At 34.8% G+C, this 17,421-nt stretch overlaps 1 protein-coding gene across 1 annotated transcript in view; it reads right to left on the bottom strand.

Moving 5' to 3' along the window:
• EYS (eyes shut homolog) overlaps positions 1–17,421 on the bottom strand; it is a 791,734-nt gene that overhangs the window by 706,509 nt on the left and 67,804 nt on the right. The gene's annotated exons all lie outside the window — the stretch shown is intronic.

Here is a 17,421-nt window from a genome sequence, read left to right as displayed (position 1 = left end):
CCCCAAAGATCTTCAAGTGCACTTTGGTCCATACTCTGGACTAGGCTGAAAGATCAAAGGACTTTCAAAGGACAAAGTAAAGATACTGAAACCTTTAGTTGAAGAATTTTAAAAAAACTTAATGATCTGATGGCAATTATAGGATAACATTAAAGGGTCATATTCAGTCCTAAATTGGGATGAAAACATCTAAAATGTAGCTATGTCCTATTAATAATATGCTGAACATGTGAACCTGTCTCAGTGACCTTTGTGCAGCAGAGTGGCCAGCACTGTTTAAGATATCAGAAAAGTGTGGACTCTAACTAACTTGGAGATTGGAGTTTAAAATATTAAACTCAGAAGGGGTACAAACTATATTTTGATCCTTCTCCCAGAATAGTTTTCATTTTAATTTAATGACTGAATCCAAATTTTGCTTTCAAAGGGTTTCAGTACTCTAGCCACATAGCTCCAAAGTTAGGCAAGTATGTTAATATTAATTTCCTCTCTCTGCCTCTGTATTTTAACCCCTGGGAATTAACTCCCCATAGAAAGAAAGAAAGGACACAGATCAGCAACAAAACTACCATTCTTGCTGCTGAATACTCATAATCTTTCTATTTGGAGACCACTCCATTATCTTCATAATCTCATGATGTTCAAAGATACCATTACAGAAAGGGGTATCAAATGTGTAGTTTGGGTAATTTAGCTTTTTTTTTTTTTTCTTTTAAGGTAGCAGTCTTGAACTATTATGTTCATTATAACTGCTATTACATCTGTTACTGTTATCAGGTATAGAAGTCTATGGTCTGTATTATTGCATAGATTTATAAATTCTACATTCAGCAGCCCATCTTTTCATACCTATTTCATAATGAGATTTTCTCAGGTGTTACTAAAATAGGCCTTTACAAAAGGTTATTTTTCCTTTTAGACACTTCAAAAGGAAAGCTGTTGCATGTCTAATGCAGAAGAATTCTTGCCCACTTACATTTTGTCCTTCATTCATGTAATTATGCATCATTCTGGTGTCATATACGAATTTCATTTTTACTAGTAATGAAAATGTGCTTCATTACAATATTTATATGGGATAAATCTGAACTATTTAAAAATAAGTGGTTGGTAGCATTTTAACAGGTTTTAATCTTCACAAAATCATTATTAGTCTTCATGCAGAAGAAAACAAAAAATATTTCAATAAAAATTATTAAGGGAGCCCTATAACTAATAATAATAAACAAAAACATCTTGTAAAAGCAATTAAAAAAACCTTAAGAAATATAGAAAATAAATACCAAGAGATTGATTTTTAGCAATAAAATCATGAAGGAAACAAAATTATGGAGTGAAGAGTATAAAAAGTAAAAAACTCTGTAGGAAATACAGTTATAATATAGAAAATCAGCAAAGAAATTAAATAACTGCAAAATGCTGATGCCATCTCATGAGATAAAATGATGTCATGTGATAAAATTTGAAAGGGATTATGACAACTGTTATACCTTACACCTGCTTTTGGCAAGGATAAAATCCTCCTATTTATAAGCCCTATTTATTTACTTGCTGGCTCCATGTAATTGATGAAGACTAAGAAAATTTCAAGACTGGGATTTGTATTGACACAGAGATACTTGAAGAAAATCTAACTCTTAAACTTATATAAGGCTGGGTGAAAAGCAGCACAATGCTCTATTTTGCACTAGAGGAGAATAAAGCAGGTAGATTTATACAAAATTTCAACAAAAATTAATCCCAAATTATCTGCATTCCTGTCTAGCATTTTAAGGTTTATGTGTTCTTTCTATTAATAACTGGTATTACATACTAAGAACAAAAATACAGTGCATTATAAGTGAGATTGGAGAAACACCCACAGATGATATTTGACTTTAACAACTTCTCAGGAAAAGAAAATCTGTCAAAAAAGAGAATAACCAGGAAATGTTTAACAATATCATGCCACCATGTTTTGGCCAGGAATGAACCTCCTCTTTCCACCTTCCCACATGTTACATGACCCCTTTGTTCAATTCCTTCCTGTGCTTGAGCAGCTTTGGTAGGGTGGACTGCAACCTTGGATCAAAGAGATATGAAGTAACTGAGAGGGTGCTGTTGGGGAGGCAGGGGATGCTTTCTGGGTGCCCCCCTACCTTCCTCAAGAGCTGCATTTAGGCTCAAGTTCTGATCTTTGATACTCATCTGGGCTATGCTGCAAGTGAGCAGGTACTTGCCCTTATACCTTGATTACTTGGGCCTTGACTCTATCCTAAATATTTGACTTACTCTCTTCAGTGCCTGTCTCCTTGCTGTTTATGTGTCTGGGTACCACTGGACTGTTGGCTGCCTCTGAGCACCCTTCCCAGACACACTCTTTCCCATATGGATGCTATGGGATGGTACCTCTTGTCGCTGATGTCACTGATGTTACTCTCCCAGCACTCCACCCTTGCATGGCAACCCATGTTTTCTGCTCCCCAGTACTGTGATTTTTTTTTTCTGGTGTGTATTTAAAACCATCAAATTTAAGCATGATGTAATAGGTATATATAATAAAGGAAAAGCCATAAATTACAATGCCTGCAAAATTTTACTTCCACTCTCTGTCTTTGCAATATGCACTAATATTCTAAATGATATACCAAGTGGTCCTTTGTACCTTTTTATTTTTCATCACAAAATTAATAAATCTTAGTAAATTCTGCCTTATTTATGCCAATCCTAATTACTTGCAAATGATTCCTTGTTTACTAGACAACATTTAAAACATATGGCATTTGTTTAAACAATATTGAACATGCTAGATGGTGAATTTGCCAACACCTCAAAACACAGAACCGTTATTTCTACCTTAGAGTTGTACTGTAAATATAGACAGAGTAGTGATGCAGAGAGTGTTGAACTTGCTTATCAGGGTTTCTAGTAGCTAGTCTTTAATGGCAGGCATAACAGTATTAAGCCAGGGAATCCTACTTTACTCTAGTTTATTGTTAGCTGCCATGGTTTAACCCTGTCTGACAACTAAGCCCAACACAGCTGCCTGCTTATTTCCCCCTATTGTGATGAGAGACAGAGTTAGAAGGGTAAAAATGAGAAAGCTTGTGAGTTGTGATAAAAACAGTGTAGTAGGTAAAGCAGAGACTGTGCATACAAGCAAAGCAAAGCAAGGAATTCACACCTTCTCAGAGGCAAGGAGGTGTCCAGCCATCCCCAGGACAGCAGAGCACCATCACACATAGCGGTGACTTGGGAAGACTAACACTGTAACACTAAATATGCCCCCTGTTGTCCTTTTCCCCCCAGCTTTATCTGCTGAGCACAACATCCTATACTGTGTATGGAATGGTATGGAATATCCCTTTGGTCACTTGGGGTCAGCTGTCCTAGCTGAGATCCCTCCCAACTCCTTGTGTACACTCAGACTCCTCATTGTGAGGTGAGGAGCAGAAAAGACCTTGGCTCTGTATAGGCACTGTTTATCAACACTGTTTTCATCACAAATCAAAAGCACAGCTCCATACTGACTCCTATGAAGAAAATAAACTCCAATCGAGTCAAAACCAGCTTACCAGCCAGCCTAAAATTCTGTTTAGAAATTCTGATAGTGAGAAAAATGATCGCGGAAACAACACCCTACATAAGCAATCTTTGTGCCCACACTCAAGTGTCTGGAGTCTGTCCCAGTTCTTCCAGGATACACGGAGGAAGTTTTGGTATAGTATGTAACACAGCTTTTTCTGCTGTCCTGGGTTTAGTATTTGTGATACTTGTTTCTACACTCCTGGGACATTAAGTCTCTTGGCTGAAGTCTCTGAGGATGTCCATACCCCCATGTCATGTCTTTGCACAAACCTCTCCAGCCCCTATGAGCTGCCAGTGCCTTCCATAAGTATGCCTGAAAAGGGCCAGGAGTTCCTCCAGCTTGATGACAGCTTTGCACAGATGGGTTTCCCCACCTAGAGACCTCAGGAAGCATCTATGAGGAGCAGAAGGTAGTTGGTGGCCTCATTTCACAAGAACCCTCCCAATCAAAACCAGTCCCCTATGCCTGTTATACCCCACATGGCTCCCATTTACTTCACTCACAGTTTTGCGTGCCCAACAAAACAGTATAAGGACTAAAAATCTGCCCAGAAAAGCAGTTGAAGAAATTATAGAAGAAAAACAGATCCTAGAAAAAGTGTTTCAAGTGGCATGGCTTCCCCTAAATAAATCTATAAATACACACTCTTTTAACCTGTTTTCTTTATTGAAGTTTTCTTTCTAAGACCATGATGAAGCCCCTATGTGACCACGAGTGTGACCTGCAGAGGTCGAAGAGTGAGTAAAGAAAATTATCTCTAATGGGAGATTGCAGCTACGATGTACATTAGACAAACACCATGACACAGTTTAAATAAAGATTAAATTTCTATGTAGAATCTATTACTGTTTCATGGAGCAGTAGGTTGAAGAACACAAAAGGCAAAGCAGCTTTTGATGTGATTCTAGTTAAGTGTGTCTCTTTAGCAGTGGCCATCATGTACTTGAATTCAAAATGCCTGCAGAAAGAATTAAATTGAAAGAAGGTCAACAGTTGTCCTCAGTTTCTAAAAGAGAAACAATTAATGAGTTAATTTGTTAAAAGAACGCTTAAAATTGGGCAATGCTATTAAGTGCTCAGGAGAAAAACAGGAATTATATAAGGATACTGTATTAAGAATAAATTTAAAAATTGGTCAGGGCTTGAAAATAGATAAAAAGGAGCTGGTATATCTAAGAGTGTGGGAAGGAAAGCAAGAAGCAGACCTTACAATCTGAAATTTCCTGTAAATAAACTAAATAAAAGCATCACAGAACTTTACAGGTTCAATGCGAAAAGAGATTCATATGCAAAGACTAGAGGGGAAAAAAATTCCAAGAGCAAGTAATAGCATCAAAATCAACAACAAATCTCTAAAAAGACAGCAGTAATAGAAATTCCAATAGAGACTCTCCATAACCAACAAACATTCTTATGATGAACTTATTGTTCAGTTATGATACAGTGTCATACTAGATCATATTGACACTCAGTGGTTGCAGTACAAATTAGAGAAGAAAGAAACGCTATCCCATGCTACTCAAAATTACATTCTCTCTTGTCCCACTGATCACTCTGCTGAATTTCACAGCTTTGTTGTATTCACTCATGGTGCTTATGGTGCCTGGGGATAAAAACAAAAGCTAGAAATATTAACAATGGAAATTGTTAAGGAAAATACTGTGTTCTTGTGGTGAAATTCCTTTCTACTGTTTCTTAATCTACATACTAATTTATATAGGTCATATTTAGTTTATTGCACTACAGCTGTATTAAAAGAGAGAAGGCAAAAGTAGTTTTAAACATGTTTTGTCGTTTAACACTGCTGTATTTGACAACACAAGGTCTGTAACCATGGACAAGAAACCTTGAGCCTTTATTAGTTATAGCCCAATCACAGAACAAGGTCCTGGAAGTGACCACCAAGGATTATGATAAAGAGCATTGACATTCATTGAAATATGTATGGAGTATTTACTTCACTTAAATTCCTTCAAACAGTTTGTCTGACTAGTGTTGTATAAACAATGAAGTCAAAACAGAAGTCAAAACAGTCAAAACACATTTCTCATGTCCATCATCATGCTGCCTTTCATTTGGTTTTTAAACTTTGAAAGTATTTAGTCATGCCAGTAAAGCATGTACACTCATCTTTAAAGTAAAAACAGAATTTTCAAGGAGAATGCAAGAAAATTATGATGGGTGAAGTAAAACTGCAAAAGGATTCTAAATGCAATAGAAAAGTTTACTGCATTTTCTTGTCTATAAAAGCAATATGTATATTTAAACTGGATTATCACTTTGTTTCCATTTCTTTGAGGTTTTGGAGTTCCTACAGCAGGTATTTCAGAGGTGCATTTACAGTAAACTTATTGTTATGATCAAAAATATGCTGAAGCTAACTTAAAATTACCACCACATAGCACGCTTTAGTTTACTTAAGGCAGCAATCTCAAAATAAGTGAACCTTCAAATGGAACAAAGCTGAAAAAAATGCTTGAAGAATGTACCTGATACACCCCAGTGAGTATGGATGGTTGATCCATATGTGTAAGGCTAGTTAGCAGGAAAACACCTAAATAAACAATAGCATGAATATAATTTAGTGGTATCAGGTAGCTTCACAGCTTCCTGGCTTCACTGCTAAAGTCCTCTCTTATCTCTCCATACTGATTGAAAACATAGGCAAATCTGTGAACTGAATGTGAACTAAAAGAGAACTAGTTTCTTAACATATTCAAGGAGTTAAATTCTATTGTATTTAAAATAATTGATCCTTAATTAGAGAAAAGGAATTAAGACCAATCTCCCTGAAAAATAACACAAATCTTGAAAGGAAAATTAATTTTTATCAACTCCAGATAATACAGGCTAAGTGAATTCCATTCAATACTCTGTTAGAGAAAGTATTAACTTGACTTTTTCATGATTAAGGAGCCATATTATTTAAGGATGTCTTGACTATTACAGTCCATTGTGTCCAACTTCAGTTGAGGCTAGATAGAAAGGAAGAATAAGATAATTGGAGACTCCTAGATGGCATAGAATGAAAGAATGCCTTTGATTGGAAGGCATCTTAAGGATCATCTAGTTCCAACCTCCCTGCTGTGGGCAGAGACACCTTGCACTTGACCAGGTTGCTCAAAGCCCCATCCAACCTGGCATTGAACCCTGCCAGGGTTGAGGCACCCACAATTGCTGACAATCTGTTCCAGTGCCTCATCACCCTCAAAGTACAAATTTTCTTTCTAACATCGAATCTAAACCTTCTTCTCTTAGAATCCATTACTCTTTTTCATATCACTACAGTTCCTGATGAAGGACCCCTCTCTATTTTCCTTATAGGCCCCCTTCAGATACTGGAAGGATATTATGAGGTGTCCATGCAACCCTCTCTTCTTGAGGCTGAACAGTCCCAACCTTATCAGCCTACCATCACAGGAGAGCTACTTTAGTCTCCTTACCATGTCCTCTGTAGAAGCTCTGAAGACAAGGGGCTAACATGCATGTCTCCAAACCAACAGCCAAATAACAATGGAGGCAAACAGGGATTGTTGGCAAGAACATGCTGTGAGAAAGGACCAGATGTGCCTGGAGAAGGAGCCCATACAGAGGCAGGCCAGCACTTTTCTGGGACCAACTCCTTGTATTGGCTCCTGGAGAAGAGCACAGCAGAGGCCGTGGGTTAAGTAGGCATGGATGGTTGACCAAAGAAAGACCCAGTAGGGACCTCAAGACCACCAAAAACCCTCTAAACCCAGCATGATAATGAATTTGAATAGGAAGAGATAAACTCAGCCCTAGGGCAGGGAAGACTTAGGTGTAAAAGGGCATCCCTACGAAGCCCAGGTGATGTATCTACATATGGCCTTGTCTGATACAATGGCCATTCTTAACACCATGTGTAAACAGAGTTGTAGAATCATAGAATCATTTAGGTTGGAAAAGACCTTTAAGATCATCAAATCCAGCCTAACAGTGTAAAGACCAACACTGAGTGAACACAGGGAATACATACTCACTATAAATGACAATATTTACAATCTATGTTCTTAATAGGCCTCTTGAAATACACTAATATATTTGACAGAAGCTTCTGTTTAATGATAGAATTAATAAAGTAATTCCATAATTTAATATATTTTAAATTAAATATACAACAGTATATCTAGGCAACAAGAGAAATTGAATAACTGGTTTATTGTTGCTAGGATTTTGCAAGTTAGTATTTTGCAAGAATTAAATCATCACCGCTCCTCCAACTACTTTTTCACTTGCAGTGACTTGGAGGGATTGTCACTACTCATAGAGAATTTAGCTAAGGCTTTTTACTTAGCTGTATTCTTAAAAGAATTGAAAAAAGAGAAAAGAAAAAGAGGTACTTAATGCTGCGTATTAGAGTTATAGATAATTTTCTGTGGTTTTAGTTACCTCCACCATAACTCTTATAGGAATTCACTAAATTAAGAATTGGGGCAACTATTTTTCAGGGATAATGAAAAATCAGAAAGCTCACAATTTTCACCAATTGTATTTCGAAAAATATGAGTAAATAGGCAGATGAGTCAATCCTTCTAGATCTTTGGAAATCACTATTAGCAATGAATATCAGGCAAGCCCTGTCAGTAACCTGAGTTCTAGCCATCTGAGTTAAGCTGCAGCAGGTATATGGGGAAAATCTTTTTCACATATGGCACAGAAAAGCAAAGTAAAACCTAAAGCCAACCCTTCTATTAGTCAAGGTGAGATTAATAGAATTTTAATCTAAATTTTGAAGAAGGTGTCATGTGGTTTGTATAAGAGAATTTCAGTCTTGATGTCAAAATGAAAAAGCTAACAAGTATAATACAGAAATGAACATGCAATTCTCCTAAAACATCAGCAAAAATGTCTCTTGGGGAGTAACCAAGACTCTACAATAATCCTCAAAAGAGGATTTTAGCTGATGGTGGGAAAAAAGCAAACTGTGTATAGGAAAAAATAATTGTATCAACATTATTCTCCAGATTCTCATCAGAAATAATGAACACAATGTGCTATATTTTGCTGCAATAAATGTCTTAGTGCTCCTGAAAGAGTATTCAGACTTTTTACTTGGGAGGAAGCAAGTATCATCACCTGTTTCAGTTGCAGAAAAGCAATACAGCACAGAAAGTTTTATGAAACTGATGAGGTTATGCTTGTATTTAATTGCCTGGAAAGATCTGGTTTGGACCTTATACTGCCTTCATTCAAGTGATGATTTTATTCAACTGCACTTGCATTAGCAGTCAAAGCTGAAATACTTCTTGGCTCAGAAGTAATAGGATACTGATGCATCAAAATTTATTTTCATTGGTATCTGAAATTTGAGGGAGGTTCTCTTAGAGCAGCACTGCTCCAACAGTAGATTTTGGATCAGTAAAATACATTAATTTTATTCAGAATCTCATAATAACCTCAGAAAATTAATTTCTCACACAACTGTGAGAGATTCCTTGCTGTTGTCCTGATTATTCGTGAAAAAGGTGGAGAGCTTTTAACTCTGAGGGAAGCATGCAGACTGCAATTTTCAGAGCACATCAGAAAGTGGTTCAATGCTTCCTGCTAAAAGCACTTCATTTTCCCAGTAGGCTTTGGCAAAACTCAGCAGAGCTCACGGGTAGAAATCAAACCAAACCAAACCAAACGACAAAAACAAAAACAACAAAACAAACAAGCAAAAACAAAACAAACCAAAACAAACAACAAAACACAAACAAACAGACAAAACCCCCCACAACTCTCAGAACACCTGACAAAGATGAAAACAATTTTTCCATAAATTGTGAAACCAAAAACTGATAAATGGCTCCTGACCCCAATCCACTTGCAGTTTTGAAATAGGTACACCACCTTTTCAGGGTTTTTTTTAGGAGTGAAATGGTTTTGAATTTCTAGGATTGCTAGAACAAGATATGTAGAAGTTAAGATTTAATCAGACAAGAAGTATTTTTAAGCAGCAACACTAATACCCACATGTAACTGAATGGTGTACTCTTTTCTGTGATCCAGCAATTTTCAGAGGTATTTTGGATTGAAAAACTTCACTATTGTCCCTAGATAAGCTAAAAAAATCAGTCTGTATTTTCTGTAGTCACTGAAACCTCCTCTTTTCAAGACCTCCCTGGCTCTATTCATGCTTGGCAGTCCTTGATACTGAGGTTCTTGCTCACCACCTGCATTGTAAGAGCATCTTCAAAGCTCAGAAATGCCATTGAACAAAGCAGCATCTTTTCCTCTTTCCATAGAGATATCTGTCTCCATCTGTTGAGGCAGGAAATGCATATAACTCTATTCTCTGATGCCCAGCCACACTTAGTTTTGTATATCTTGAAAAAAACAAAACAACAAAACACAGGGAAAAAACTAAAATTTGCATCATCTTCCAGAAGCTGAGGGAAACAGAAGTAGAAACTTATAAAATCGATTGGTCAAGCTGAGAAGTTTGTAAGTCCAAAAAGAAACCAGATGATATATTGTCCCCCTCTCGATAAGAGTAAAAAAAACTATTTAATCTAAACTGTATAATTTAAGTACTAAGGGAAAAGTTTCTGGGTTTTCAAGTTTTATAATACTTATTTTGGCATTCAAAATGTTATGCAACATTTGTAATGAAAACAGTGGAATTTCTTTTCCCAAAGTTTTTTAGCCGGAGTTAGTAATAGCATCAGTCGTGGTGTTGCCTTTAGCATAGAGAGTTTTTAAGAAGACTTAAAATCAATGTTTAACATAGAGAGTTTAACATAAAATCAATGTTTAACATAGAGAGTTTAACATAAATTCCATTAAATTTGGAATATTGTATTAACAATTCTACAAATAATATCTAAAATTAATTCAATTTACAGTAGTTCAAGTGTTATCCAAAGTTTTTCAAAATGTTTAATCAACATTCTAGAAGCTATGACATATATGTAAGTCACATTAATTGCTTTTCTACAATTATGTAATGAAAAAGGTATTAGTATAATATGCATTGACTAACTCATCAGGAACTTCACCTCACATAATTGGGATTTACAATCTAATTATGTTTTATTCTCACTTCTGTGTCTTGTAAGCTTTCTGGTATTTTTTCAGCTTGTTTTGTGCATAAGCATTCTTATTCAAAAGGCAGGATCTGTTTAAAACATTTTGTCTATTGAATTCCATTATATTGCAATTCGTGAGCTATTCTTGGAAATTTGAATATCCGTTTGAGGCATTTGCAATTACTTTTAGTTTATGTATGATTTAATTCATGATCTTGCATTTTTCAGTAGCATTACTCTACTTTTCCATCTGTGAAATTCAATTTTCCCAAATTGTTTTCACTTCTTATAGTCCTTTATCAGAATTAAGCATCACTGTCTCTTAAAAACTGCATATCTGAACAATATTTCTTATTTGGTCTCTCAAAAAAGTACTGGGTTTGCAAGTTATTTTATATAAAATAAAGCCAATTTTCTGCATTATACAAATAACACCAGCATATATATTTCTCAAATATAGAATATGTCACCTTTCAAAACACCTAGTCTAGGAGTTGCCTATTATTTTATTAATTCTTCTTTGCATAGTCTATTGTCATGCGTCATGTGTAAGTGCAGACAGAAAAATTCTGAAGGAAACTTGGATTTTTAATTAGTACTGAATATTCCTGAGAATATTTAGCCAATTTTATTTTGTGGAATGATAGCTGGATTTCTATTGGCTCCTAGGTCATCTGGAAGACTGAAGTGCTAGAATAGATAAGTTATTTCATTGCAAATTAAGATCTGTAGCCCCTGGGCTTGGCTCCTGTGGAAAAGACCATCTATAAAAATGACACCTAAGAAAGGGAATCAAAAATCAAAGTTGAAGTATTACAGTCAAGGAGGTGATACTTATGTCAACCTACAGCTGTAAGTTGTTGATAATAGAATTTCCAAATAAGAAATGTAATTTGAATTTACTGTTCTATATTTGGCTTTCACAGAATCTCAGAATGGTTTTGAGGACACCCTGAGATCATTCTGTTCAAAACTCCTGCTCAAGCAGGACAGTCACGTTTTGAATATTCATGCACATGGGGGAGATTTTCACAGCCTCCCTGGGCAAGTCTCCCAAGTATTTGACCACACTCACAGTAAGAAAAGTGTTTTCTTTTGTTTTTCTAACTTAATATGTGTCTTCTCTGTGTCATTACTTTTATTAATCTCTACTCCTTAGTTATGAGGCATATTATTGCTATAGATGATGATATAATGAGATTTTAGCCCATTGACTTGCACAAATGTAGAAAAAATATCTATTGCCATGTATCTTAAGCTCAGTCTGTAAATTAAAAAATGTTACAGAAAATATTTATAGCTGAGTCAGAAAGTTACTGACTTTTCTAGAAAGTCATTAAAAATGTATCTACCTGCAGGCATTCGGTGTCATCCCCCTTTTCTCTCCCCCAATATTATTTCTTCATATTTTTTCATGTGGGACATATTATTCTTGAAAGATTTCTGTATTCTCACCATATAGTGGTTGAAAGCCTCCTAATTTCCTTACTACGTCTTACTAATTTCCCCAGCTGTTTTTTGAGTTGTACATTTGATATTACTCTATTCTTAGGCCTTGCCTTGGGGATGTACCTTCCAACTTCCTTTGTGGAAACACTTTGCCATTACAAAGGGACACATTTAAAACTCTTGATGGTTTGACTCCTAAAACCGTGAAACCAAGACCTGACAGAATTAAGGCTGAAACTCTGGCCTGACACTGGCATCTTAGTATAAATCCCATCACACAAGTAATCCTCTTAAATAGTTCCTTTTTCCATGATCATACTTGTAGTCGAAATAGAAAATTATTTTAATCCTTTAAGCAGTAGGAGTACATTAAATTAAATTCTTTCATATTTATAGTGAAATTATGTAGATATACGGGATAAGAGAAACAAGAGAAACCACCTGATTTATTACAGAGCCACCTCAATTTTTTTTCATAGGTTGACTGCAAATAGAATATTTATAGCAGTACTGATACACTCCAGAGTGAAATGGAAATAAGTGGACTTCTTAGAAAAGAAGTCCAAAAATTCTGGTAAGTCATTATTAGCACCATAAATACACCTGATTTATTAGCAGAGTTGACCCAAAAATATTCAATTTCTTTAGACATTTGGAGGAGAATTTTCTTCAATAAATTTTGTTAACTTGTTAGGTTTCTTTGCATAAAAGAGGAAAACTTGGGAAAAAATGTAAAAAACAGATATTAAAATATACCATTTCATAGTATTTTCCTTTTTCAAATAGTTGTTTCATTTTTGGTTTTTTTTGCATTTTTTGCCCCTTTGTCTTCTTTTCCATTTAAAAGGGGAGAAAAGAGAAAATGATATGAAAAAAATAAAATCTTTTTTGTTTTCTATATATTTTATTTTCATCTCTTAATGAAATAACTTCCCAAAATTTACATTTTTTATTAATTACAAAGCATTACATATTTCTGTCAGTACAATGCATGGATATGTTTTCTGCCACCTCATTCCCAAAGCTGTCTTTGGGTTCTAACCATCATCTCACCCCCACACAATCAGTGTGAAGTTGAATTAATTGAGAAATGATGTACTTCTACATTTTTCTTTGCAACACTTAATGCATTTATCAATTTTTGGTTTAGAATTTTAACCTTTTTTTTTCATTATATGACAAAATTTCCTTAGTTTTTTGCTTTTTGAATATTTGAGTAGAGAAACAATTCACATGACTTCTCATTTTATTTTTGCCAGAGCTTACTGTACTTTGCCTTGCCACAATGCACTATCTCTGCACATTAGAAAACAGGTAACTGTTTCAGAAGTAAATGAGCTACCCTTACTTTGAAAGACATATAAGGTTATTTAATATTCAAATGACACACAAACCAAACCAGCCAACCAAACCAAACAACCAAAAACCCCAAAACAAAACAAAAAACCCCCACCAAACAGTCCAATGTAATAATTCAATTTAGTAGCATAGTAAAGAAATTAATGTCCTAAATCTAAAACATAACATCTTGCTGACTTCTGTATAAATTATTACATATTCCCTTTTCTTGTTGTCTTTTTCATCCTCCCTCCATTTCAAAAATAAATAGGCTTGTGAGAAGTCTTTTGTGGCTCTATAACAAATTTTTGCAATAGGTATTTTTAAAAAGACATACTATTCTTATATTCAGTTTTTTGTGATTTTCTATTTATGTTATTATTTCCTGTTTCTATTTCAAGACCTATGTCTCATTCCAATGTGAGGCATAGAGCTTGTTATCTATGAAGCACATTAACTGAGCCAGGCAGCTTCTCTAAAATAAAGCTTTATAATAGAATTGTATGTAGGCATATGTTACATTTGGAAACACTCTTAAACTGATGCTCATTATCTTAGACTGAACATTTAATGCACTCAAATAACCCTGTAGCTTTTTCATTTGGGCTTACTGAACAGATGTAATACTGCATTGCCATGCCAGAAAGAAGTTTTAACTTGATTAATAACAGTAATAATAGTGTAGAAATATTTGTGGCAGTTCATATCTTGATGACGCATATACAATCTTATTTTTTCCTAGTATTGAAATTCCATGGATTTTTCTTAAAGATTAAGTTTCTAAAGTAATGTAGACAGCACATTCTTCAGTGATAATAGGGGAAAAAAAAAAAAACAGAAATTTTTATTTTTCTGCATAAATAATTTTGCAATCATAGTTGGCAATCAACGGACCATTAAAAATATCACAGGAAAAAAACAAAAGAATATTACACAAAAGTCTGCTACTAGCTGACTGTCAGGATAAAGTACTTCAAAATAGTCATATTTCCTCATAAGGTAGTTCAATTAAACATCTAATTATTTAGACTTATTGGTTTGACAGTAATTTTTGTTACAGGAAAGGCCAGTATATTATATTCTATTTTGCTATATATCTTTCTTGACTGAAATAGTCAAACATAAACTTACCACCTATTTTAAAATTCTGATCAATTTATTTGTGGCGTGGAGCAGGCACTGCATAAGAGCAATCACAATAGCTACTTAGAGGCATTCGTTACCATATAGAATCCCTATCCTTCCTGTTCTTAGAGAGAAATTCCTAGAATTAGGAACTTGGTGTACAGCTAGTAAATTTCTTCAGGAATATATCAGTGTTAGTTTTTCCTACATTTGCTAAAGAGGGCAGCAAACAAAGCCTATGTGAATAAAACTCTCTCAAAGTAAACATGGAGATTTGCAACATAGGAGAGTTTTGTCTGGAGAGGAAAAAAGATGTAAACTTAGATGTAAAATACATATAAAACTAATAGGAAGAAAAAGATGTTGTTTAAGAAAAATCTTGCCCAGGTAAATGCATTTTGTGGTGTGCAATATTTAGGACTCTGTGTTTGCTGGTCAGGTCTCCCCATTGACAAATCTAGTAGCACCAGTCTCGGTCTGTCAACAGCTCAGCATTTAAATGGAAAAAGAGAGAGACAGAGAGAGAGAAGAAGATTTATGCTCTGTTTCAAAACTGTCTATTCCAGGCTTTAACTGAGTAAACTTCTGGTGTAGCAAGCATAATCTTTACAGAATTCACTTTCTCATGAATGTCTGAAGGAGTGCTAATGATATCTCACACATACAGGAGATCACTGTAAAAGATGGGCTTACAGAGGTAAGTTATAGGCTTTGGGAAAATGAGATTTGATCATTCAAGCATTTCAGATGATGATCATGAGAACAGTTAATGAACTTGAAAAAAGGTGTTAACTCTCCTGAGACAAGCTCCTAGTGGCTGGGCGGTAATAAATACTTATTTGCAGAAGCAATTGTGATAAGGCATGGCAAAAGGAAATTCAATTATACTAATTATCAGAAGGGTTCATATATGTTGCTGTATGATAAATACAAAAACTTATTACAAAAAATTTAAAAATGAAAAAAAAACCCTGAGGTTTTATAAATTCTTGTCTTAAAAATATGTGTCTGCTTATAATGTCAAGGTCATGTGTTCAATCCCCTCATTTCAGTGTTGGACTCATTGATCCTTGTGGGTCCTTTTAAGTCAGATCATTTATATTACTCTGTAATCTTTTCCCATCCAAGCAAAAAATCTTTGCAGGAGTTTAATTAATTCTGTTAGTAGAGTACAGGTTTTATTGTACCATGATTTCAGCATAATTCTGAATTCTTGAGTAATCCAGACTCAATGATAAGACCTTTGTGGCTGCTCAAAAATTTCACAGATTTTAAAACCTGTTCATTTATACTTGTGTTTATGGACCTAAACTGAATAAAGAGGATTTTAAACAAACTTTTTAATATCTTTCAGGCACAAGGTTTCTGATTCTTATAACCATGGAGCTCATGAAACTCCAATGTTAAAAAGAGGGTGTGCTTGAAAGTTTTCTTAACAAACTAACAAGAAGATAAGGATTTTTGGCAGACAAAAGAGATTGTCTATCAAAAGAGAGTTCTTTAGGTCTATATGTGGAAAGGAAAATGGCCTAATTAGTCAAAGCAGGATGGCAAGTAACAATTGTATCCCAGACTTGATTATGTACAAAGAAGCTCAAACTTGAGAGACATAGCACCTTTTTTTTTTTGATTTTTGTTTTTTAATTGATTTCCTGTGTTTCTGGACAAATCCACCTTTCTTTTTCCTACTATGTTAAGCTGAAGTGCCTGTCCATCAGTGAATGTCATTCAGTTAAGTTATATTTTGTCCAGAGGCTACTTCTAAATTTCTCATTTTTACAGGTTAACTGGTTGCCTAATGTAATCATAAGTTGCTTCAAAAGATGCAGCATGCCCCAAATGTTGCATATCCTGTTCATATCCATACTCTATAGCAAAAACATTGCTTATAGTTGTGTTCTCAGTGTACAAGACATTTCTGCACTTGTAAGATGGTCCCTACCATGAAGGCATTTATATTCTAATGATAGAGATGGAGAAATTATGGGGGAAATTACAGGCTAGAATTCTCAAGCAGGATCAAAAAGAAACATAAGTTTACTAGACTGTGTGCCTTCAAGCTTACAGAATGAAAGAAATGTCTCCTTAGAAGGCCTGAAACACAATCAGTGTAGGGGCCTTGCACAACAGGCCACAGGATCAGATGCAATGCATAAGGAGCTGAGTGAGTGAAAGCATGGGGAAATTCTGTGAGGAGCTGACAAACAGGCAGCCAAGGGTGACAATCAAGAGGGGAGCTCTTTACACATGGCTGAGCAAGAATAAACTTTACAATGAAACAAACATAAAGAAACTGACAGAATCTAGAAGTTTTTATACATTTTTTTCATAAACAACATTGTCATGAAAAGTTATCTAATTAAATAAATATTGAGGAAAACTGGGAGTAACATACTTTGGTTTTTCATAGCTTTAAACTACTTGAACCAGACTGGAACAAGAATTAGTGTTAATTTATTAGTAGTGGTATTATTTCTCTGATTTGCTAATACTTGGCTATGCTAATTTTATTTTCTTTATTAGCTTCTTCAGAAAAAAACCCACAATTTTAAAGAATGCATGCCATCGAATAATAATTTGAAACAATCTAAACATGTATTACATATATGAGAATAAACTTGCAATCCTTGATTCTGCTTTGAATAATAATAATAGTAAGAAAATTTTAGTTATTTGCTTTTTCAAGCTTGTAACAGATTTTGTTTAGTGTTTGGATCTAAGAACAAAGGCTTGAAAATTTTTCTTTTCAACGTCATATTATCTTATAAATTATTTGACTGGTAAGCCTCATACACACAGGCCTGGAACACACTGTTACTTTGGGATTCTCTTTTTTTATGCAAGTAAAAAGGCATTCCCTCATAAAAGTATTTGACAGGAATTCCTCTCCAGCTCATTTAGGCTGGGATA

This window comes from Agelaius tricolor, unplaced genomic scaffold (assembly GCF_023055355.1).
Source record: "Agelaius tricolor isolate 1412-34295 unplaced genomic scaffold, bAgeTri1.0.p SCAF_1, whole genome shotgun sequence".
In the NCBI taxonomy this organism is placed as follows: domain Eukaryota; kingdom Metazoa; phylum Chordata; class Aves; order Passeriformes; family Icteridae; genus Agelaius; species Agelaius tricolor.
The sequence above is the reverse complement of the archived record's forward strand: the minus strand, read 5'-3'. Positions and strand labels throughout refer to the sequence as shown.